Source organism: Ursus americanus, chromosome X (assembly GCF_024610735.1).
Source record: "Ursus americanus isolate L20-20 chromosome X, mUrsAme1.1.p, whole genome shotgun sequence".
Lineage (NCBI taxonomy): Eukaryota > Metazoa > Chordata > Mammalia > Carnivora > Ursidae > Ursus > Ursus americanus.
Window position 1 is genome coordinate 118,720,768 of NC_142164.1, and position 25,678 is coordinate 118,746,445.

Sequence of the window (25,678 nt, forward strand, 5' to 3'; positions counted from 1 at the left end):
GCCCCATGCAGGACTCGTTTCCAGGACCCTGAGATCATGACCTGAGCCGAAGGCAGACGCTTAACCACTGAGCCACCCAGGCATCCCCAGAATAGTGCTCAGGAATGTTCACAGCACCAGCATTCGACCCAGCCAACAGCAGGAGAGAGCCTGAATGTTGTCAACAGTCCAATGACTACACTGAGAGATATTTCTACAGCAGTATCTTCTACAGGAATGAAAAATAATTCAAGCACCACCCCAGGCAACAACGTGGATAAATCACAAGCATAATATTAAGTGAAGTAGGATGGACATCATAATAAATAGTTAATCAATGATCCCATTTACATACAGTTTAAAAACAGGCAAATCTAACCTATGGTGCTAGAATTTAGGAAAGCAGTTATTTTGGCATCTGGAATGGTAATTATCAGGAGGGGTCTCAAAGATGCTCCTTAGATGCTGGTAATCCTTGATTTCTTTTCTTGGTTTTGTGTTGTTTTACCTGACCGGTTGTTAAATCTGTTCATTTTGTGACCGTTCCTCTCACTGGGCACTTTTTTTTTTTTTCAGCATGCCACACATACATAATGTTTGTTGATATTTTAATGTGACTCCATTGAGCCAATTACCTGGGAACTCCACGTTTACGTTAAACCAAAGGTAAACGAAAATTTTTACATTTCTATTAACTTCCATTTCACCATCTTTTCCCTCCCTGCCAGACCGGGAGCTCCTCTTCCCTTTCGGCTTTCGCTAAAGTTACAAACACACATGTTACAGTTTTCCAGAGACTATTTGACACGTAGCCTGATTTTCACCTCATTCCTCCCCCTGTTACGGTTTGTGGAACATGGCAGGTGATTTCTGACCAGTGTGGGTGAGGCTGCAGGGAGATACAGGGACCACCCGATCTCCCCAGGGAGGTTTCAGTGATGGACACATGTGTTTATAATTCAGTACATTTTCTTGGACTCGTAATCGAATAGAATCGTTGAAACTCACTAACCTTGTGTGAACACTAAAGAAAAAAAAAAAAAAACAAGAAAGGCTAGTATTCAATGTCTATTCACAGTGACTCACTCAATAGTTTCCCTCTGCAGAATCAATAGAAGAATTGAAGTTGACATTTATCACTAAATGGACTGATCCGGGACTCTGTGAGGCCACCTTGCACACGTTCTCTCTCCCGCCTCGCTGCGTTATTTGTTGTTGAAATGGATGTTCCTGCGAAAGCCCATTCTCCCATTCTCTCCTTCTTCCTGGACAGAGCTTGGAATTAACCCTTAGTTTCACAATGCATTAGAAACCACATAAGACTGAAAAACAGTCCATATGAACAGTTTTTTAAAAAGTTAGAACTCTAGAAACGAATCAATCAGCTGTCTTCAGTTTTCTATCATTTGAATTCTTTCCCTGCTTTTCTCTTGATTTATTCAAGTCTCGAAACGGACACATATAATGCCCTTTTTCCATAAGATGATCAATAATGAGCATTTATAGTTTCCACCCTTGTAGGGGAAATTAGGAGAAACAATTTTGTCAAAGACAGTAAGAGACTGTCTCTGAAAGAGCCGTTTGATTACAGACTGCCAGCAAGGATTTTCGGAGATGAAGCATTTCCTGAAACCCCCTTAGACTCCCGTGGCGAGGGATGTTAGACATGTTTCTGCTGCATAGCATGGTGGCCGTTCAGTGACTGCTCTAGGATTCCATTTTCAAAAAGCTTTGGAGAGCGTTTCACTGGTTAAGGCATTTGTTAAATGAAGATGCTAAGAATCACTTGATAAGGAAAAAAAACGGGTCGACATCTTTCACCAGGGAAGCCCAGCTGTCTGTAGGAAAGAACAAGTGTCTCCAGACTTCAGTTACAAATAACAGCAGACCTGGGTCCTGGGGAGTCGCGTATCCTTTGAGGCGCGATGTGCTTCTCTGTAAGACAAAGGTACCTCCCTTGCAGGCATGGCCTCTTCACTCCAGCGGCTTGTCTTTCTGAGATTGCTAGAGAAAGATGGGGTTTCTCTTGTGTCTACATGTCCTACCATTGCCCCCTAAATATGGAGCTTGTCCTGGTGTTTCTGCTCTAGCTTGTGTCACTGATAGCTTTCCTTGTGGGTCATCCTTACCCAAAGCTCCTGGTCCCTAGGACCCCTGGACAGATGTTCTCCTTGCACTCGATCAACAGAAATGGGTGGGCTTTGAAAGGTCACTGCCGAACCTACAGGACAACATGTCCTACCCTGGGCTGCAGAGGCTGACCTGGTGCACGCAGAGAATTATCATTGCGTGTAGCACAGCTGAGCTATGGAAGCAATTTACTCACCGGTCACCATGTGACAGTTACCAGTATGTATTGAGTTGTTGCTCTATGTATTATGGCATGAGTTCTTGTCAGTAATTTGTAGGCTGCTACATACATTGGAAACTATATAGCTACAGGGAAATAGCACAAGGGGAGAATATTTTAAAACCATAAGCTTCCTGGGGCACCTGGGTGGCACAGTTGGCTACACGTCTGTCTTCAGCTCAGGTCATAATCCGAGGGTTCTGGGATCTAGCCCCACGTCGGCAGTGGGGGGGAAGGGGGGGTGGTCCCTGCTCAGCGGGGAGCCTGCTTCTCCTTCTTCCCCCTTCTTGCTCTCTCTCTGAAATAAATAAATAAAATCTTTAAAACAAAGCAAAAAACAAACAAACAAATCCTAAGCTTCCGCTTATTGCCCTTAAATTCCAAGGAAAACACCAGTCCTTAATGTTTATCCTATCTTTAGATGCTGGTCTCTTGGAAGAGCATTTCCTCTTTCCATCTTTCCCATGAAAATCCCCTCCTCTTTTCAGAGAATAAAACTGCAAGTGGTGGGTTTGGTTCTAGGATCATCCCCCTGTCTTCTCCTCTTCCCTCTCCCAGTGTCCAAAGGCCATAGAAGAAGAGGGGATTTGGTGAGAGAGTCCAAGCTGGCTTTCCATGCCCTCAGTTACAATTCCCTGTGAGTCTCTCTAGTTATGCAGAATGGCAAAGTACAGCTTTGCTTTCTCTTCTGTCTGGATGGTTCAGTGGGTAGCTCTGACCCTCAGAAATGGGGCATTCTAAATCCATTGAGAGAGAGAGAAACAATTTTCTCACCATCCCCTTGCAGCCAACAGCTTGGAGAGGATGGGTCTTTGCCACCTGCCGGTATAGTTTTGCTTCGAGAGCAAACGCACCTTTCCCCATGCACTCTGAACAGGTGCGCTGCCAAGAATGATAGCCGTGTGTCAGCGAGCGTAGCTGCGGGAGTCCTTTCCCCCACCTAACAGGGCAACATCCTCGTTGCCGGCAGCAAGCACTTTCCTACTCCGCCTGACAGTTTGGGGAAACGCTACAGGGAGCAGATATGAGCAGTGCTTAACAGTCCTGCCACGCTGAGCACCCCATGTGAGTCGTATCAAGGGGTTTGGAAGAGGGGTAGGCGGCTGTTGCTGGCATTGACATCACAGGGATAAAGCAAGGAAGCAAAGTGCCAAAACAGAGCGTTTCAGAAGTAAAATACACGAGGTGTCGAGCTTAGGGTATTGCAACAGAGGAGAGGAATCCTGCTCTAGGGCACAAGGCTTCCTGACCACACAAATGGGAAGCACAAGAATGAAGATGTGACCACAGAGTACCTCTGTCATTAACAGCTTTGTATTTCCTTCCCGTAATAAATGCACACGTGTGTTGATAGACTACGACCCGTTGACCACATTCCCATCCTCACGTAAATATTCCTGGGTCTAGCTAAAAAAAAAAATGTTCAGTCCCTTGGTGTTATTCTCTGTGACCTATTTCTTTTCCTTCTTTCTTCCTTTCTTTCTTCTTTTTTTTTTAATTTCTTTTTGCATGTCTGTCTGCTTGCTCTTCATACACATTCATGTTGTTGGTGGATGGATTTGCAGTTGCGTTTCCCTGCGGATAAGCTGTTGACGGTAGACAGATGTCTTCATAAGATTCTGTTGACTCTGTTAGAAAGTGGCAGCTCTGATTCAGGGAAGAGAAGTAATAGGGTGGAATGGTTTGATTAACACCCCTGCTGGGGATTTCTCCAGAAGGCAAGTTTGCAAGAACGCAGCCGCCATGCCCCGGTCCCTCTCCTTCCTTGGGTCTCCCCCTGTGCTCTGTGCAACGTCCTGCCATTGCCTGTCCCCTGCTTTAACGCTGCGTGCTGTCCTCTCCTACCTTCTTCTGCTACTCCACCCCAATGCCCGACCCCACCAAACAAACGTCACACCCCTCCTGCTGGTAGCCGGGCCTGGTGCACAGGTTGACTCTCGAGGTAACGTGCAGTCAACACATCAGGATAGGTTTCATGCACTACACAGCATTAGAGCAGGTGAAATGGTGAACGTGAGTGCCGAGAGAGAGTGAGAACTCCACAATGCCCGTGTCTCATGAAAGACGCTCTGGTCTTGGGGTCCTGGTAAGATTCCCTTTATGCATATGCACCTGAGGTCCCCTAGGTTCCCCTTGGTGACGCTCGTCATTGTCTATACAATCCATTCGAGTTTGCATCCCCTGGTAGTTGGGACTATATCTGTCCTGTTGGCTGTGATTTCTTGAGTGGCAAACATGTGTGGTAGATACTACGGGGATATTTTTTGCTTCGCAGGAGAAATCAAGGCAAAGGGAGGTACCGTGATTTTATTATATCCATGACTCACTTATGGGGCTACATTCTCAAATTGTGAGCAAGCAAGCAGTAAGACTCTCTGTTAATGCAAAAGAGGCAATTCAGTTGCCCTAAGTGTGAGAGCATCCTGGGCCATGTGGGGTGTGGTATGGGTTCCATGGATACTTGTCTCACAACGCCATTTCACCCGCATGGCTCGTAACACGCCCAGACAGTCTGCAAGCTTCGCAAACCCCTGTTATCCCCATGCTCTGTGAGTGACCCCTGGGAAGACCTAAGCTCCTGGTGGGTTTGGGGTGAAGGCAGCTAACCAAAAACAGTGCTATGACAGCTCAGTAACAGAGAGCAGGAGGGCTTTTTGTCTCCACTGGGAAATGGCATGCTCATTCGTCACTCCCCAGAAAGAGGCGAGAAGCCAGTTGGGGGCCACACTTTCCAGTTGCCTATTGGAGGTGATGTCCCCCTCTTGCCAGAGCCCACCGGGACTCACTGTTGTGCCCGAAGATGATTGACTCTGGTTTACACCTGTGACCCTCCTCGAACAGATGGGCGATCTTCTAGAGCCAAAGGCAAAAGAGGAAGTTGTTCATGCATTTGATAGATGGAAAGAGAAGTGTTCTCTGCACCATGAGTGAAATCCCTTGACAAGAGTCTCTCCTTCCTCTTTCTGATGGGAACACATCATCAGAGAGAAAGGTCTTGATAATGTCATGCAGATCCTCCCATGAGGGGCAAGGGACAGAAGGGGACTGGCCTCCCACTGCATATCTGTTGGCTGGAAATTTAAAGAGGGGCAAGAGAGGAATTTGTGAAAGTTTTGCTCAAGGGCTCAGTATTCTAACATATGTCTCCACAAATGGTCCATATGTTACGGTCTTTACACAGGCAAAATTCCCAGGGAATCATGGGGTTTCCCTAAGTAAAGATTAAAGTTCAGCACATGCTTCCAAAGCTGCTGCACAGACTTTGCAGCAGGCCAGCCCCTGAGTGAATCAAGCAATTAGCTTCAAATAAACCTGTGTCGCTCCTTTTCTCCTTTCTGTCGCCGACTGGGTTTTCCTGGGAGTTTGTGTTCGCGGGACACTGTTATTATCTTTGGTGCAAGCAGTTGTTCATACACATTCCGTGTCCGAGAGATGAGAATGAGTCAAGTCACGGCTGTGTGATTCAGCGACACAGCAGCTCTGAGTCCTTACAGCGACCAAACATCTGTGCCTCTTCCCCGATTTCTGTGCTTAGGGGACTCTCCCGGATCCTGGACCTCACAATAACAGCAGTAAAATAAAATACTTTAAGAAAAACTATTCGGCTGGCCAAATCTTAGGTGAGTGTTGAACGCAGGGAACAGTATGCTATGGGAAACGGGCACCGTCCTTTTTGACGTGCAATGAGACAGGGAAGATTTTGGAAATCTTACACTGGTACAAGAGAAATATCTGAGCTTATCCTTTACGAGTGCAATGGTTTCAGCCTTTCTAATAGTCAATCACTGAGATCTGGAAAGCAAGCTCAAAGTATGCCACACCTATCATCAGACCTTGCGGCCCTCATGGACATTCGGGGAAATAATAGTGCCACTCAAGACCAATTGTTTGGGGACACTGAGGACAGTCAAAGGCATTCCTCATGGAATGTCTTTGGTCTATAATGGAAGAGGGACGTCACATTTGCAAATGTTCTGTGTTCTCAGAACTTCATATAAGGAATCCTCATAGGAGTCCTCTCAATGATTAATAGGATTTTTCAACCAAAGCTGGCACAGGTGTCCTGCATCCAAGCTGAAGCATCCGTCTTTCTTCTGTACAGACAGATCAGACATACTCAGACAGAAGGGCAGACACATCTGAGAATGGAGAGCCCGCTCGATAACAACCCCCAGCACCTGGGGTCCAGTCTCCATGATTCAAATTTGATGCATTGCATGGCCCGCCCTTCTGCACCTCAACTTCCTTGTCGCTCAGCTGGGTATACCTGTTGTACCTCACAGACCATTTTTTTTCTGCATGATCAGAGACAAGTAGACGAAAGTGCTCTGTGGTTCACTGCACAACAGTGAACCCTTAGTGTATGAAGACCCCCTCCGATGTTTGTGCCCAAGTGAATTTTCATGAATGAAACAGCTCTTCGTGCTTGGCATTTACGCCATCGTCTGATATTAATTACGATGAATGTTGGGCTGCTTTGTTAGATGGTAAGTTCCATAATGGTGGGAAGAAACCCTCTGCTTCCAAATATTTACAACTCCAGTGTGCCTCACAGGGTTTCTGGGAATGTGGAATTAGGGGAGGAAAGGCATACATCTGTCAACCAAACAGAAGACGATTTGGGGAGTGAAAGGAAGCACAGGTAATCATTCCACGGGGAGAACAGTGCATATCAAGACTTTCCTAGACAAACCGGGTGTATGGCCACCTGATCTATAAGGATAGAACTTGGAAACTCCCCATGTGATGACAGTGACGTCTAGACTGAGGGATTCCACGCCCTCTCCCCTCGCTTCTAGCCTTGTACTTCTCGTCTCACCAGGGCGCCATGAGTGCTTGTGGGGGTGAAGCCCTCCTTCCTCTATCGAGTCCATATCGACACTTGTCCATCTCACTCCTTCCCGATTGGTCGTACCACCTGAAATCTGTTTCACACACTTAGGATTTTAACATATCCTGTCACTAGGGGGCTGCTGCAATCAAGGGTCTGAATCTTTTCCTTTTTTAAAGATTTTATTTATTTATTTGAGAGAGAGCATGAGCAAGGGGAGCAGCAGAGGGAGAGGGAGAAACAGACTCCCCACTAAGCGGGGAGTCTGATGTGGGATTTGATCCCAGGACCCTGAAATCATGACCTGAGCCAAAGATGCGCTGAGCCACCCAGGTGCCCTGAATCTTTTTATTTTTTAAAAATACAACAAGATAGGTACTTTTGTAAAGATTGCAGCAGTGGAGGGAAGAGAATGACTCCCATCAGTTCAGTTTCTGCTTGGGTACATCAGGGAAGGGAACATTTGACCTGGGTCTTCAAGGTGACTAAGAGTTTTCTAGGATCAGATATCTGACTCCATTTAATTTTTTTTTTTTTAATTTGAGTATAGTGATACACAATGTTACATTCGTTTCAGGTGTAATAACAGAGTGATTTGACTTCTGTGTACGTTTTGCTACACTCACCACACCTGTAGTCACCATCTGTCACCAGACAACACTATTATAATATCATTGATTATACTCCCTATGCTGTGCCTTACACCCTGGTACTCACTCCACAACTGGAAGCCTGTATCTCCCACTCTCCTTCCCCATTGTGCTCATCCTCCACTCCCCTCCCCTCTAGCAACCATTCCTTTGTTCTCTGCATGTGTAGGTCTGAATCTGCTTTTTGTTTATTTGTGTTTTAGATTCCACATATGACTGAAATTGTACTTGTCATTCTCAGTCTGACTTACTGCACTTAGCAAAATCCGTCTAGGTCCATCCATGTTGTCACAAATGGCAAGATCTCATCCTTTTTTATGGCTGAGTAATATTCTGATATCTCTATCTATCTTTCTATATCTATCTCTATAGGTCTACAGATCTATGTCTGTAGATATATCTATCTATCATCTATCTATCTATCTATCTATCTATCTATCTATCTATCTATAGACCTATATCTATCTCTAGATAGATCTATATCTTTCTGTAGATCTAGAGATAGATGATAGATAGATAGATAGATAGATAGATAGATAGATAGATAGAGAGATAGAGAGATAGAGAGATAGAGAGATAGATACATAAACACACACACCTACCACTTCTTTATCCAATCCTCTATGCGCGGACACTTGGGCTGCTTCCACATCCTGGCTATTATAAATACTGCTTCAGTAAACATAAGGGTGCCTATGTCTTTTCAAATTAATGTTTTTGATTTCTCTGGGTAAATTCGCAGTGGTGAAATTACCAGATCTATGGTAGTTCCATCTTTAACCTTGAGAACCTCCATCCTTGCATTAACTCCTCCTTGGATATTTCACTGCAAATATCTTCTCCCATTCAATAGGTTATCCTTTCATTTTGTTAATTGTTTCCCTTGCTGTGCAAAAGCTTTTTATCTTGGTGAAGTCCCAATAGTTTATTTTTGCTTCTGTTTCCCTTGCCTCAGGAGACAATCTAGAAAGAAGTTGCTACAGCCAGTGTCAGAAAGATTACTGCCTGTGTTCTCTTCTAGGATTTTTATGGGTTCAGGTGTCACATTTAGAGCTCTTTTATCCATTTTGAGTTTATTTTTGTGTATGGTGTAAGAAAGTGGTCCTGTTCATTCTTTCGCATGTAGCTGCCCAGTTTTCCGAACACCATTTGTTGAAGACACTGTCTTCTTCCCATTGAATATTCTTGCTTCCTTGGTCATAGATTAACTGACCATATAATCATGGGTGGACTTCGGGCCTCTCTATTTTCTTCCATTGATCTATTGTCCATTTTCTGCCAGTACCATACTGTTTTGATTACTACAGCTCTGTAGTATAGCTTGAAATCTGGGATTGTGATACCTCCAGCTTTGTTCTCCTTTCTTAGGATGGCTTTGGCTATTTGCGGATCCAACTCCATTTTTGTTGTGTGTGTGTGTGTGTGTGTTAAAGATTTTATTTATTTATGTGACAGAGAGACAGCCAACGAGAGAGGGAACACAGCAGGGCAGTGGGAGAGGCAGAAGCAGGCTCCCAGCGGAGAAGCCCAATGTGGGGCTCGATCCTGGAACACCGGGATCACGCCCTGAGCCGAAGGCAGATGCTTAACGCCTGCGCTACCCAGGCGCCCCCAACTCCATTTTTGATGTTTGACCACAGACAGCTTTTAAACTTCCCCCCGCTTCCCCCTTTCCCTTTTGTCTCACAGCTGGACAAACTGATTAAAAAAAAAAAAAAAAAGTACCATGAGCTATTTCCCTTGAAGGCAGTGAGTGTAGTTCAAGCCCCCAAAACCCTAACTTGTACATATAGAAACCCTCACCCTGGTCCTGTCCCCTAACCACAGTAAAACCCAGTCTCTATCCTCCCCCACCCTCCCATCTCTTGTTTTACACCACACTGAAACTGAGCCCTTCTCCTTGGGAAATTCTTTTGTTATTTCCTGTGTATGTAACAAACCATTCTAAATCCACGGGTGACTATGCATTGTGTGTCCTTACATCCATAAATTCCTGGGCAGAGGGATGACCAACATCCAACCGAGGATACTGGTCACCCAAATAGTACACCATTTTATCTAGCAGACTAACCACCGTTAAGTAAATAAATCTCTCGTAGAGCTGTGAATATATCTTATACACACCAAGCAACTCCACCCTTCTTCTGGAGGATGATTCTGAAATGCTCTGATCCAGCTTTGCAACAGGTCAACTTTGTGGTCACTCTACACTTGGAAGCCAAATCATCTGCAAGCATAACTTTCAAATCTGACTCAAGTCCATGGAGCTGTTGTCATGTGATATGAAAACAGACTAACGGAATTTGCTTTTAATTTACGTAGATGTCTTGGGTCAAACTTCCTTATGGTTCCAAGCCAAAGATTCAATTTATGTTTTTAAAGTTTTTATGCAAATCTCAGTTAATATACAGTGTAATATTAGTTTCAGGTGCACAATATAGTAATTCAGCACTTCCATGCATCACTCACTACTTATCACAAGCGCACTCCTTCATCCCCAACACCTATTTTACCCATCCCCCACCCAGCTCCCCTTTGATAACCATAAGCGCGTTCTCCGTAGTTAAGAGCCTGTTTCTTGGTTTGCCTCTCTGTCTCCCTTTTTTCCCCAAGCTGAGGATTTTAAACTCGTGCTAGTTACCCATTGCTGTGTAACACATTACCACAAAATATTCAGCTTCAAACCACACACATTGATCAACACGTGGGTCCCAGAAGTCAGGACTCCAGGCTCAGCTGGGTTTTCTGCTTCAGGGTCTCACCAGGTTGCAATCAGCTCATCAGCCAGAACTGGAGTTTCACTCCAAGGCTTGACTGTACAACAGTTTGCTTCCAAACTCATGTGATTGTTAGCAGGATTCAGTTCTGTGCAGATTATTGGAGAGAAAGTTTTGGTCCTTTGCTGATTGTTGCCTGGATCTGCCCCTGTGTTTCTTGTCTTGAAGACCTCTCCATATGGCAGCTTATTTCACCCAAAGCCAATAAAAGAGAGTCTACTAGGAAGACAGAAGTCAGAGTTAACCAAATCATGGAAATGACCTTCCACCATCTTTGCTTTATTCCATTGGTTAGAATCAAGTCACTAGGGCAGTTCACACTCAAAGGAAGGGGTAAAATAGGAGCATAGACCAGGAGGTGGGGATCATTTGGGACCACCTGAGTTTGCTCACTATGCTCCTTAAGAAGAGAAACAAATTCCTAAAGTTGTATTCGCTTGTGTATCCATTCACCATTTACCCATCTCCTAATACTCTAATGAGAGGCCATGAGCTACAGCTGTTGGAAATAACCTGATGTTTCTCAGTTTTGTTCATTATTGCTCACTAAGGTGCTTTCTCACACATTGTTTCTTAATCCATCCCCCTATGAGAGTTTAACAAATATATGGCTTATCTGTACTGTATTTCTGGACTCTATTCATAAAATGAGTAGGATTTTTTTTCAGCTCCCAAGAACCAATTTTCGCCCCACTTGGGATGGTGTTGACCCCAGGAAGAATGCATGCTGTAGAGTCAGAGAGTCAGAGTCTATACTATCCTACTACTTAACAGCTTCGCGATCTTACGCAAGTCACCGAATCCCTCTGAACCTTAGCTTTCTTAACTGTAAAATTAGAACCACAATAAGACCTCCCACTTATAGTTGTTGTGGAGATTAAATGACACAGTACACATGAAATACATAGGAGAGATTTAGTAGACTGTGGGAACACAGTAAATGCTAATATTCTGTTATTGCAATGTGCAGAACACCACGTCTAGCACTGGAAATGCCAAAATAAGGCAAAACCAAGAGCCTGTGCTGTTTGTCAAAGGAGAGCGATCACCAAGAGTATGATATGTGCTATAAGACAGTTATATTCATGATGATTTGGGAATACAAAAAAGAGGGTGTCTAAATTCTGGAACGAGAGAGGGGGACATGAGACAAAAGAGTTTCTCAGAGAAAGGGCAGTTGAAGAATGAGAATTGATATGAGAGCTGAGGGATAAAGAGCCAAAGTAATGTAATGTTAATGGTGAGGGAGAGGAAAAAAGGACAGGACGAATGATCGTGCAGTAGAACACAGCATTTAATCGAAAGGTTTGCTGACAAAAGTATCTGTTCCTTCAGGTTTTTTCATTCATTCATCCATACATTTATCCACACACTTATCCATCCATTCATACATCTCTCCACGCATCCGTCTACTTCTTTGCATCCATACATTCATCCACTCTTCTATCCCATCCATCTGTCCACCCATCCTTCTATCCTTCTTTCCATCCATCTTTCCATCCATTTATCCATCCATCCACCCATCCATTTATCCATCCATCCATCTATCCATCCATTTATCCATCCATCCATTTATCCATCCTTCCATCTACCCATTCATTCATCCCTCTATCCATCCATCCATCCATCCATCCATCCATCCATCCATCCATTCATCCATTCATCTTTCTATCCTCTGTCTTTTACCACAAAGTTTTTAAGATGGCTTAGAAAGACACACATTAAATATATAAAGACAAGATATCAATAAACCAACAGAACAATGAGCAAACCAAACACAGAAATTAGGTGAGAATGTAAAGGAGAGAAATCCATTATGGACGTAGATTAAAGCCAGGGATTCGATGTCTGCAAGTATGTATTGCATATGGCCCCATATACCAGCCATATGAGGGTCACCCATTTGATATGTTAAGATGTTGAGTTGCCTGTGCTTCCAATGTGGCCCACGTTCGTACAGAAATTTCTACTGCCTGAAGTATAAATGGAGAATCATCCAAGATATTTGCTGTACTCCACATCAAATATTTGACGGCATTTGAATAGACATAACAAATACAGTCCATCTCTCAATTCATCCCTCATCAGCATCTAAAGTGAGTCACGCAACGGAGATGAGATCACACTGGTTAAAATCAAGTCAGGTTTCAGATGTTTTCTCCAGAAAATCCATTTTACTCCTTCGCCGTTACCAGCATTTACTACAGGAAAATGTATACTTAACATTTAGCCAAAAATAAAAACCTCTGCAAAATACCTAAATATAGATTGCTTCATTACCTTCAAATCAGCCCGAAAAGAATTCAGAGGCTGGCACTCAGGAGGAATCAAGTGCCTGTGTAAGCGCAGTGCCGTCTGCAATCAGAAGGAATTACAATTATGGCGCTGAGCGCTAATCCTGGAGAATCAAAACACAGTTAGGCAGCCACTAAATCCCATTATAAAATATAATAATCATTATTAAGCCTTTTTTTCCCAGAAAATGAAGAGTTGGAGACATTATGCCATCCCTTAACCATTTTCCGTAGCAGGGTCATTATTCTTTATGGCGCTACTAAATATACTCATCATTTTACAAATCCCAAGTTCACCTTCCAAATACATGATCTCTTCCTTCTGTGTAAAGTTAATCAAAGTTGTAAAAGTGCTTTATTCCATATCTTTATTTTCCCCCACGGGGATGGGGGAGCGAAAATGGGATGCATTGGAGGAGAATCACGGGACTCAACAAAAAAACCTTGAGATGTTATTGTCTCTGTCTTTGCTCGCAGATGACCCATACAGAGATTAACCCTCTCCTGGAACATAGATATCGTAGGTGTTTTCTGAGAAGAGCATGTTTTCTTGTTAGGAAGTTCCTTATGTCCTAATCTGACTTCTTACATGCTGTACTAACCCTTGCACCCCTAGTGAAAATTAAAAACAAACCAGGTACTATCTTCTAGGAGCTCTTCACATACTGAGACCATAATCAAAACTTCCCAATACCAGTGCCAAAGATGTCGAGAATGGTGCTAATTTTCCCGAGATAGCCACCTCTTCTAGAACGTGCCAGAATCAGACCACACTGTCTGATTTTTGTTCTGCACTCACACAATACAGAGCATGTATGGACACACAATGAATATTCATAAATCTTCATTGAAAGAATGAGTCAGTCAATGAATCAGGACTTCCCAAATTCACTATAAAACACTTAGACAATGAAACCAAAATACCCATCGTTCATCTCCCTCATTCCAGGACCTTGCATTCCCACATAAACAGCAAGTTCTCGTAAATGAATTATTTCTAGGTTGAACTGTACGAAATTGCTGTTTTTTTAGGTCAGAAAATGGTTGAATATCAGCAGCATACTAATATTTGCATTCTTCTGCTGATATCGGAGACTTTTTCCTTTTCTTTAGCGTAAAGTAGTTTAAGATGAGTCGGGGATATATAAATAGCATCTCACCTTGGGAAAATAGCTAAGTGAACATCAGATGAAAAGCTAAAATATTCAGCTTGGGAATATACTCTTTCAATTAGAGGAGAAACTTTGGTCACTGGTAGATGCTCCTTTTAGCAAGATGAGGCCTTTTAGCCCCATAAAGCAATGGGTTTCATCTCCTGTTGACTTAGCCTGAAGAGCTAATGAGTCAATTAAGAATGAGTGTCAAAGGAGCTGAATAGACATTTTTCCAAAGAAGACGTCCAGATGGGCAACAGATACATGAAAAGATGCTCAACATCTCTCAGCGTCAGGGAAATGCAAATCCAAACCACAAAGAGATATCACCTCACACCTGTCAGAATGGCTAAAACCAACACAAGAAACAACAGGTGTTGGTGAGGATGTGGGGAAAAGGGCACCCTCTTACACCACTCTGGGAATTCAAACTGGTGCAGTCACTCTGGAAAATAGTATGGCGGTTCCTCAAAAAATTAGAAATAAAATTACCATATAATCTAGCAATTCCACTTCTGAGTATTTATTCCCAGGAATGGGAATGCTATCTTGAAGAGATATCTGCACAGCCCTGTTCATGGCAGCATTATTTGTAAGAGCCAAGCCATGCAAGCAGCCTAAGTGTCCATCAACTGATAAAGGGATGGATACAGAAAATATATACATATAGGGGGCGCCTGGGTGGCTCAGTCGTTAAGCGTCTGCCTTCGGCTCAGGGCGTGATCCCAGCGTTATGGAGTCGAGCCCCACATCAGGCTCCTCTGCTGGGAGCCTGCTTCTTCCTCTCCTACTCCCCCTGCTTGTGTTCCCTCTCTCGCTGGCTGTCTCTATCTGTCAAATAAATAAATAAAATCTTAAAAAATATATATATATACATATATGCAGAAATATTATTCAGCCATAAAAAAGAAGGAAATCCTGCCATTTGTGACAACAGGGATGGACCTTGAGCTCAGTAGGCTAGGAGAAATAAGTCAGATGGAGAAAGACAAATGCTATATGATCTCCCTTATATGTGGAACCTTAAAAAAAAAAAAAAGCCAAACTCATAGTATCAGAGAAAAGATTGGTGGTTGCCAGAGGTGTGGGCAGGAAGAGGGAAAATGGACAAAGGGAGTCAAAGCGTTGAGACTTGCAGTCATAAGATAAATAAGTCCCGGAGATGAATGTTTAGCATCATGACCACAGCTAGCAAAGCTGTGTTGTATATTTGAAAGTCACTAGGAGAATAGAACTTAAAAGTTCCCATCCACAAGAAAAGAGAAATCAGAACTATGTATGGGGAGGGATGTTCACCAAATTTATTATAGTCATCAGTTTGCAATATATACATGCATTGAATCATTGTGTTGTACCCCTGAAACTAATACAATGTAATATGTGAATTATATCTCAATTAAAAAAAAATGAGTGTCAGCTTTGGCACAGAGCTGGAGGAAAGGAGCCTGTGGCAGGAGTGGGAGCGAAACCGTGACCAAGGATTAGCTCTGTCATGCTGGTTCAGGTGAGGCTCTCAGACCTGCCATGATCTTAGCTTCTCTGGTGCACAAAACACTTGACCAAAGACCAAGGGAATGTGAATAATCACCCCCCACCCCAAAGATGTCCATGCCCTAATCCCCGAGCCTGTGACTGTGATACCTTCGAAGGCGAAAGGGACTACGCAGACATGATTAAGTGATGGGTCCTGAGATGGGGAGAGATCCTGGCTTATCGGAGCGGTGTGGATGCACTCACAACACCGTTATAACAGGAGCACTGAGGCTAAGAGAAGGAGACAGGACAGCGGTCATGTGTGGGTGCCATGTCTGCTGGCTTTGGAGCTTCCATGAACCAAAGAGCACAGGAAGCTTCTAGAAGGTGGAAAAAGCAAAGGAACACATTCTAGCCTACAGCCTGCAGCAGGGAGTGCACCCCAGTGAGACAGACCTGTTTCTGACCTCTGACTTGTAGAAGGGTAGTGTAACAAATGTGTGTTGTCCTAAGCCATTGAGTCTGTGGCAATTTGTCCTAGCAGCATGAGGAAAGTCATGCAGAATCTTCCTCTGGACTTCCATCACTAGGCACATGTCTTTGGGGGACGATGTTGGACCCTGTTAGACACTTAGGAAGTTGGAGACCCCTACCTTGTTTGTCAACAGCAAACCCAATATATGTGCATTTGTTTCATACACTTTATCTGTAAGTTAGGACTGAAACTGTCTATATTTTTCCCCTGTCCCTCTAATTGACACACTTTCTGTAGACGACATGATAACCTCAGGTGGATGCCTACACCACGGGTGGGAGCTGTGGTTCAGTGAGAGAACACACAGGGCTCATTTCTGCAGCTAGCACAAGTTGGACTCACAGAAACATGAGCAGAGAGGGTTATTACGTGAGGACTAACAAGCCAGCAAGAGTTTACGAAAAGGAATGTAAAACGGGAGAAAGTACAATCCTTCTAAGTACTCTGAGCAACCAGCTAGGTCTCCAGAAACATTTCCCTGGATGCGGGACTTTGCAAGCTAAACCTCAAAGTCCTGCAAACCACAGTACCTCGGTCAGCCTATTTCCAAATAAAGATACATGTTTCCTTTGAAGAGGAGGAAAAGATTGACATTAACGACCCAGTAGGGTGATAAAATCATTCCATCTGCTCAACAAATTATGTTAAATGTTTGCGATGTTTTAATCAAACCAGAATACAGCGGTGACCCTATTTCCAAATAAAGGTACTAAATAAATAAATAAAGTCCATGGAAGAGGGGGAAAAGATGAACATGAACAACCCAATAGGGCAATTAAATCCTTCATTTGCTCTACGCATTATGTTAAATGTTCGTGATGGTTTAATCAAAGTAGGATAAAAAATTTTGACCTAGTCTACCCTCAAGAAATATATTATCCATTGGAAAGATACAGATTTTAAAGATATAGATTGTAAAGTATCTATTTAGAGAGAGCACACCCATGATAAACCTCAAAAACTAGAACTGTGAAGTGTATTTTTTTAATGCGAGATCTTTGGGTAACATTTTTATTTGTCTTGGATACCTCCGTGCTCTCTTGTGACACAATGAGGGTACCACGAAAATAGATCAAAAGTAGGAAATTGAAACCGATGTCCTCCCATACTTAAATAGGACATTTTGCTCTGACAACTTATTGGGTTCATTCAGGGGGGAAGAAAGCCTCACAGCGGGGCATCGGGAAATGGCAAAGTGCTCCATTTTGCTGAACGGGGGACGAGGTGTGTGTGTGGCCTTTAACTGCTAGGTCCAGTTTCTGGAGGGATAAAATTAGGTTACAAAGGAGTGTTCTCCATCCCACTCCTGTTATAATTTGTGGAGAGCTGGCCAGTCTGAATGTCTGTGTCTTCTGGGTGGACAGAGGGATTGGATAGTAGCTGCTACCCCACACCATGCACGCCCTCATTCACAGACAGCCCGGGAGTGCCTATCCTGGGAGGGTCACATTGCTCCTTCCTACCGTCCTCGTTTAAAGACGGTGTGGCTTTGTGTGCCTACGCTCACAGCGCTGCTGGGAATGTGAAGTCCTGAACTGTCACTGACCTAATTAACTTGAGATTGGTCACCTGTTGCATTCTGTAAGTAAATATATTTATCAGAGTCTACAATAAGTGCATAAGGTCCATTTTCATGGATGATGATAATGAGTTTAAGAGTAACCCAGAAAATGTCAATTATGGCTTCAACAGAGGACGACTGGCGTGCCATCACAGCGCGAGACTGCCAATTACTCACCCCACGTTGCTAATTTCAATAGCGAGGCCAACCGGAGATTTTAGGAGAGCTAATTAACCTCTGGGTAACTCCATTTGCCAATCAGGGAGAGCTGCGAAATTGGATTCTTCTCTCAACTGTGCTTCTGCATCCCACAAGGGCAGACACTGCCTCACGTCGGGAAAGACAGTTTGAGCCACACTGGGCACGTGAATGAGGAACACCTGGCCAAAAAGACCCAGCTGTGTCTCCGCGGGACAAGGAGAATCTGAACATTGTGCTTTCCAGATCGCTGTTCCTGTTTCTCGCTCGTGGTGGACCGCCTATGAGCCCGTGCTCTTAACGGCATCAGACAGAGATGGAAGGAGAGAAAGAAAGTAACATTTGTCAGAAGCCGAGTTCGGAGAGAAGAGTTAACCTTTGGCAGAGCAGTAGGGAGGGAAATCAGAAGACGAGGAAGAGAGAGGCAGGAGGGGCAGAGGTGACATCCTGATTTGGCCTTTGCTAAGCTCTGTGCAAAGAGCACGACCTTCGGCAGATCCAAGCTCAGTTTCCTCGTTGATCAAAGGCAGATGATGTCTGTGTTACAGCAGTGGGAGGGCAGGTGTATGGTCACCAGCCCAGACCATCGGGCTCCATGCTCAGCCTGGAGTCTGCTTCAGATGTTCTCCCCCTCTCCCTCTGTCCCTCCCACTCGTGCTCTCTCTCTATCTAAAATAAATAAATACATCTTTATTTAAAAGAATAAGAAAAGAAAGGCAAATCCTCAGCCCCAAGCCAGACCTCCAGGTACTGTGGGTCTGGGGCAGGTGGGACGGAGTGAGCGCATTCCGCAGTGACTGTTTTAATAAGCACTGCAGGGATTCTGATGCACGTTCACATTCAGTCACCATCACTGCAGAAGGAGGACCTTGGTGGTAAAAAATAAAAAACCACCACCACCACCACCACAACAACAAACCAGCAAGAAGAAAGCAAAGCCCCCGTCTTACAGAAACTGTGGAACTTGGCAAGGTTGCAAGAGAAGATTTGAGGTCTGAGGAACGGGACAGGGTTTTCGCTGTGCACCTGTGTGGGGTGGTGTGCAGGGAAACGGGGCAGAATTCCCATCTCTGGCACGGAAACAGAAGTCTGGCAGAATCAGGTGGAAGACTGAGCTGGAGCTGAATCCCGCTGGAGGACTAGATGAACGTAGAACCATAGCCAGGGTGATCCTGAATTTATTGACGTGGCTCTGGCTGCTGGGAGGCCCTGCAACATTCTCTTCGTTCCTCCTCATCCTAACAGAGAGACCTCACCTTCTTTAGTCTGTCCTTATGTAATGCATCCCATGCACCTTCCTTCTGCTTCAACCCTCCTGTTGTTGACTGCTTTCCCTGCATCTTCTCATGAAGCTGTTCTTTTGGTGGGCCAGAGGCTGATTTTCTCTTCGTTTCCTGTCTTTCTTGAGGTTCGAAGGCTGCAGTTGTGCTCAGAGAATTCCAAGCCGAGGCATGCTTTAGGTTCATGGAACGATTGATTATATTTTCTCTTTAGCGTCCAACACTGATGCTTAGCGCTTCCTGGCTGTCTGGATCTCCCACTGTATTGGGTCATCATGCATAAGCAACAGTGGACAGGAGTGGAATGGAGCAAGCAATGGGCTGAGTCTCTGAGACCTGGAGTCTTATTCCACCCCTGAACTCAGTGCCTCTGAGACCTGTGGGAAGCCCCGTGATGCCTGGGCTTCAAGTGCTCCATCTTCGAGTAGAGTGATTTGAGTAGAAGTGTTGACAGTCCTTTTCAAATTTCACGTTCCACAATCATACTCTTGGTTCCCATTGTGGAGACATCCTCAATGCAAGGCTAAGACTCAGCAAGCAATGAATGTAAACAGTACATGATGTTCTAATTTGCTATTTTGGACACATAGCATATCCCAACTCCCAAGACGTATGAGGTAGCTCTCTCCTGCATGTGAATGTCTTTGTTTAGACTGCTACACCAAAAATCCCATAGCCTGGGTGGCTTATCCATGACAGAAATTTATTTCTCACACTTCTGCAGGCTGGAAGTCTAAGATCAAGACACCAGCAGATTCACCTGCTTACTGGTTCCTAGATGGCATCTTTTTACTGTGTCCTTGCCTAGGGAAGAGGAGAGGGAGCTCTCCGGGGTCTCTTTTATAAGGGCACTAATCCCACTCTGATGCTCTACCCTCATCATATAAGCACTTCCCGAAGATCCCACCTCCTAATACTGTCACTTGCAGGATCAGGATTCAACTATGAATTTGGGGAGGACACAAACATTCTGTCTGTTTCACCGAATGAGATAACTCTGCTGAGAATAAGGGAAATCTGCTGCCAGCAGAGGTTTAAAAAAAAAAAAATGGAGGGGCGCTGGGTGGCACAGTCGTTAAGCATCTGCCTTCGGCTCAGGGCGTGATCCCGGCATTATGGGATCGAGCCCCACATCAGGCTCCTCCACTATGAGCCTGCTTCATCCTCTCCCACTCCCCCTGCTTGTGTTCCCTCTCTCGCTGGCTGTCTCTATCACTGTTGAATAAATAATAAAAATAAAATCTTTAAAAAAAAAAATGGAGAGAGTAAAAACACTTCTTCCATGAGCTTCATTGCTCAATCACCAGCAAACTGTCTCATTAGAAGTATCTGCAGCTTAATTAAGTCTTTTGGGCGAAGGTAAAAAAGAAAGATGACCTTTAAAATCAAATTGGCGTTGCTCAAGTCAGTCAAAACTGATTTCTCAGTCATATGACAACATGGCACTGAATCTATAAGAGCATATCTCATTTTATACTAGGTGTGTGAGGCAGAATTATAAGAAAGCCCCCAAGACTCCCACCCCCTGGTCTGTACATCCTGTGTAATCCTTGCCTTTGAGGGTAAGCAGTGTCTTTGGGTGTGATGGATGTCATCTGGTGATTAGGTCATATTGCCTTGCAGGGTTGAAAGGTTTTTTGTAGATGCAGTGGAGGTCCCTCCCCCACAGATTTTGAGTTAATCAAAGAGGCATTCTCCTGGATGGACCTAGACAAATTCAGTGAGGCGAGGGACTTGAAACAGCAGAGTCTGTCTCGCCAGCCCTGCAGAAGCAAGTCATCGTGAGATCTACTAACAATCAGAGAGCTTGCAGGAGAATCCAGAGCTCCAGAGAAGAACTCAGCCCCTACTGTCACGGTCATCATAGACTCGTGAAACCAGCAGAAGACTCAACCTAAGCCAATGCCCGGACCTCCGACTTATGGACACTATTGATGAGGGAGCAGAAGGCAAGCTGAAGACAAAGCACAAGCTGACACCCTGCAACCTGCCCCCACCCCCCACTCCAGGGTGGAACCTGTGTGACATTCCTCCAGGGATCTCCCAACGGTCTTAATGTTAATACATTGCTAGAGGGGAAAACAGCTGTAACTTGACAATGGCAAGGCCTCCATTATCTTGTAGGTCCGCTTTAGCATAGGAAAGTTCTTTTGAAATCTCGCTTTCCCTTACTTCCCCCATCTTGCCAGTAGATAATCGGCCACTCCTCAAGACCCAGGGGCAGCAGCTCTTTCTGCCTGTCCCCGTGCTTTAGTAACCAACCATTTTGCACCAAAGACGTCTCAAGAATTCTTGCCTGGTCATCGGCTCTGGACTTCACCCCACCGAACCTCACCTATATTCCAAAACCCCATCCCTATGGCATACTGTACATATGTTGTTTTAAGCTCCTATTGTGTAGTGACTTGTTACAAAGAGTGAGCAGACTAATGCAGGGAGCTTGTGGTTACAGACTGGGAGAAAGGACAATTTCAAGTATTTACAAGATGTGTAGAGAAGATACCCCTTTTTCAGTCTTAGGAAACTTGCTTTCAGTGCGTACCATGATGAAGAAAATAATGTGTTTCGTATTCTGTTAACAATTTTAATGATGGTCGCTGTCAACAGACTAATACTCAAAGGTAGCATATAAGGAACAGTTCCAGTAAAACTAACAAGAATCTGAAGTAATGATCACGGAGAGTAGAAAGGAAGGAAAGAGAAAAAGAGTCATCAGTTACTAGCTCTGTCTCCAGTAGATTGTAGGAATCCAAGCCGGTGGCTCCGAAATGCTCTGAAATGGTGCCACCTGCCGAGATCTTCTCCAAGGTTTGACATCTCCCTCAGATCAGTTTCCATCTGGACCCCGTCAAATGATCTAGGTCTCTATCTGGAAACTCTTCCCTGATGCCCTGGGCTGGCCACTGTGAAATTACTTCTTGAGTCCTTGAAGGGAAAGAAGAGAAGGACCACACAATGACCAGAGGCCTCTTGTCTCTAAATATTCTTATTATGGTGTCAGGGAGGAAAAATTTCTCCTCTATCCTCTTTGGGTCTCTGGCTGGGTCTGAGACGTAAACTGACAGAGGACAGATGGACCAGAGGAAAGCATACACCTTTCACTGAATTTCCGTGTGTGCACGGGAGCCTTCCCAAGAGAATGAACACCCACAGGCGTTTTTTATGCCTTTTTGACAAGGAAGCAATATGTCTGTGAAGAATTGACAGGACAAAGGGATTGGGGCTTTGGGTACAAAGTGGTCAAGAAGTAACTAGGGGGTCATAGGTTGGTTTAACAAGGTTTGTTTGTATATATTTCTTGGCCTCCGATTTCCCCCTCTCCTGTGATAAGAGCCTTCCCTTTTCCTGGTACAGAAAGGGTACCTTTCACAGGACGGTTTTATGACCTATTTCTGGGAACAAGGACGAGGCAGGAAAGAAGATAAACATAACTTTCCTGCCTCCGCCATTTGCTCAAACTCCTTGAGCTCAAAGTACTTAACATGCCGAGATGCCATATTCTGGGCTAGCGTGTCTTCAGCCCCATCAACGGTGAGGCAGGATGAAGAGCACAAAACAAAACAGAAATGGCTTCGTTGAGGAGCATTACCAAACTTTAGAAAAGATTTAGAGCAAGCTTGACATCCAAGCTCCATTTTGAGTTTGCATTGGAAGGAGATAGAAAAGGTCAGGAAACTGACAAACGTCTAGCAAGACAGGAGTGAAACATCATAAAATAGAGTTTTGTCTGGTAATTGTTCTCTCACTGAAAATGTGAAATACATCTCTAGAGGGAACTGGGTGGGTATTAGTTTGCCAATAAATTTTCCTTGGGAAGATTTCTGTTTTTCCCCTAAAAATAAGTTCATTCTACGAAAAGTATCTTTTAAAGGATAATTTTCCAAAAAAATGGTAAAATCGTGACTCTCCGACCGATATAAAATGAACAAGTGTTTTAGAATGGCATTTAACTCAGCATTGGTGAGTGAACCACTGGGAAGGTGTTCCCCCACTATCAAAGAACACCCCCCAAACCCAGAAACAAATCCTATTTCTAGGTTAACTTGATGGAAATCTGTAAGCAAATGGAGGCAAAACAGGCTCCTATTTTTGTGGGGGGAGGGAAGTCAACTGCATTTTCAAGAGGCACAATGTGCATGCCTATAGACAAGAATTGTTTTGCAGTATTCTTGGCCATTTGCTACTTACAGAGTCATATAATCTCTCAAAGGCAATGCAAGGTGCACAGCCCTGTAGGCTCAACCAAATAAGCAGGAAGGCTGTGATCAAAAGATTGCATAGCTTCCTCTGGAAGCTCAAATGTAGCCCAACGCATGTTTTACTTTATGAATTACAGTCATCATCCCTGATAGTATTCAACTTTGTTATTTTACTGGCAGCTCTGTGCAAGCCTCCCATTTCTGAAGAAACGTTACTGGTATATGTGGTACAGAAGTAGACGACCCAGTCTAGGCTACACCAATGGTTCTCCTTGCTTTTAAATTCAGAATGGTATTCTTCAGCTTGGGCTCCCGTAGGTTCTAAACTTGCCCATAAATGGTTTCTGGTTTCTCCAAAAAATGAACTAGAACGCGAAGAAAAGAATTTGCCCCTGACGAGGTTCTTCAAAATAATTGGTGTCAGTCTTCAAGGGTAATCCTGAGTGAGGACTTCAAACCATATCTTGAGCATTTACAGTAAGAGCTTCAAAGGATGATCATTTTTTGAAGGGAATAATGCAAATCTGTGTGTTTATGTTCGGTGCTGTTCACTCAAAATAAAGCAGTTTAACTTCAGAGTCACGTGTCGTTCGGAATGAACACAGCACTGGATCGAACACAAATCCAATGAGAAACAAGGTTCCCTCCAAGCTGGGCTTAAGGGTCCGGAATTGTGGAAAAAATGTGCTTCAAGGAAAAAGTATGCATCGTCCACATAGAGCACATTTCCCTGAATTATCCCAAAGATCTCACGACTCTGTAAATTGTAGGTAACAGGTAGTGATGCAAAGTAATTCTTACAGATATGCGAAGCCTTTTCTGTCCCATTTAGACTTATTAATTAGGTTTAATTACCCCTTTCCTGTTGCCCTGTAGAAAAACCAGTTGACCTTCCATTACCACATCCATTGAAACAGTCTCAGTTTATAATTTTATGATTTAAAAAAAAATTTTCCCCTCAATTGATGAATAAGATTATTAAAATGTGTTCATTTGTATATCTTATTATGAGTGTAATGATTTTACCCTTTTGTAAGCTTTGCGATTTCAAGTGCAATTGCGTTATTAGTCATCAAGACTCAGCGTAAATGCTTATTACGATCACACTTGTTCTTGGCCATGAGATGGATTTGAAGCTGTTGGCGACACGTCATCTGGAGGGAATTTTTCTAGCACTATCTCTGCATCCCCAAGCAAGCAGAGCACCCACACACAAAATCACCCCACGTCAAGGAATTCTGAAATGCGTTGAGGACAGAACTGGAGGCATATCCTTCTTGGGCTGTAAGCTCATCTTTCAGAGGAGTCTCCCTTTCTGTTTTGTGTGAACTTTCAGTTCCTCTTTGAACTGCTTCTCTCTCAGATCCCATTTCTCTTTCAATTAATTTCCTTTCTTAAAACATATCTCTACCATGGTTGGTGTTTTGAGATCAGCTCAGTATCTTCTCTCGGGAAGAAGTGCACACCCTCTTTGTTAGTTTCTGGGGGAGAGATGATCCAAGTTTGTGACTGGCAAGAAATTCTGCCTAAGATTCTTAAGAGTTGTGGGACCAAGTCCCAGGTACAGGGGGGTTTCCCCACACCAACCCGCAAATCTCAGACACCAGCCCTGTGTCCTTCAGCTCAACACTGTTCCGACACATCTACCTGGAGATAGGGTCAGAGCCCACAGATAAAGGGCGCAGTCCTCCAAGCCTGCCCCGTGCACTTCAGACACCACTCACAAGCCCACATTGTCACCTGTGCCTCTGACCCACCTGCTGTGCCTCAGAGGTTCCCACAACCCCTCCTGGGGTTTGATTAATCTGCTCACAGAACTCAAAGAAACATGGTACCTGCTAGACCACCAGTTTATTGTAAAAGGCTCTAAGTCAGGATGACCCAGATGAAGAGATGCCCAGGGCCAGGTACGGGAGAAGGGACACAAAGAGCTTCCACACCCTCCCCAGGGGCGCCGTTCTCCCTATACCTCCATGTGAATCACCAAAACAGAAGCTCCCCAAACCTGTCCTTTTGAGGTTTAATGGAGGCTTTATTACATAGGCACAATTGACTAAATCATTGGCCATTGGCATTTGAACTCAACCTCCAGTGCCACTCCCCTCCCTAGAGATGGGAGGATGGAGGTGAGACTGAAAGTTTCAACCCTCCCATCCGAGGTTGGCCTCACTGGCGTGTCCCCATCCTTAGGGGCTTTCCAAAAGTCACCTCATTCAGGTGACAAAAGATACTATATGGCTTCCATCATGGGGAAGTCCAAGGATTTTAGGAGTTCTGTGCCTGAAATAGGAGCCAAAGACCAAATTCATATTTCTTATCCTTAATCACGATATCATTTACCTTAGTGAGAGACTTTATCCACATTGGTTACGACGGCTGTCTCTTTCCACTCTAACT

The 25,678-nt window shown here is 44.2% G+C and overlaps 1 protein-coding gene across 3 annotated transcripts in view; it reads left to right on the forward strand.

Moving 5' to 3' along the window:
- Positions 1-25,678, forward strand: part of PUDP (pseudouridine 5'-phosphatase) — a 617,886-nt gene that overhangs the window by 360,229 nt on the left and 231,979 nt on the right. Inside the window, exon 7 of one of the 3 annotated variants that reach the window (XR_006782654.2) lies at positions 556-8,204. The exons of the other annotated variants lie outside the window; for them this stretch is intronic. The gene's annotated coding sequence lies outside the window, so the exon portion shown is untranslated. Of the gene's footprint in view, positions 1-555; positions 8,205-25,678 lie in introns of those variants that run through there. 3 annotated transcript variants of the gene reach the window in all.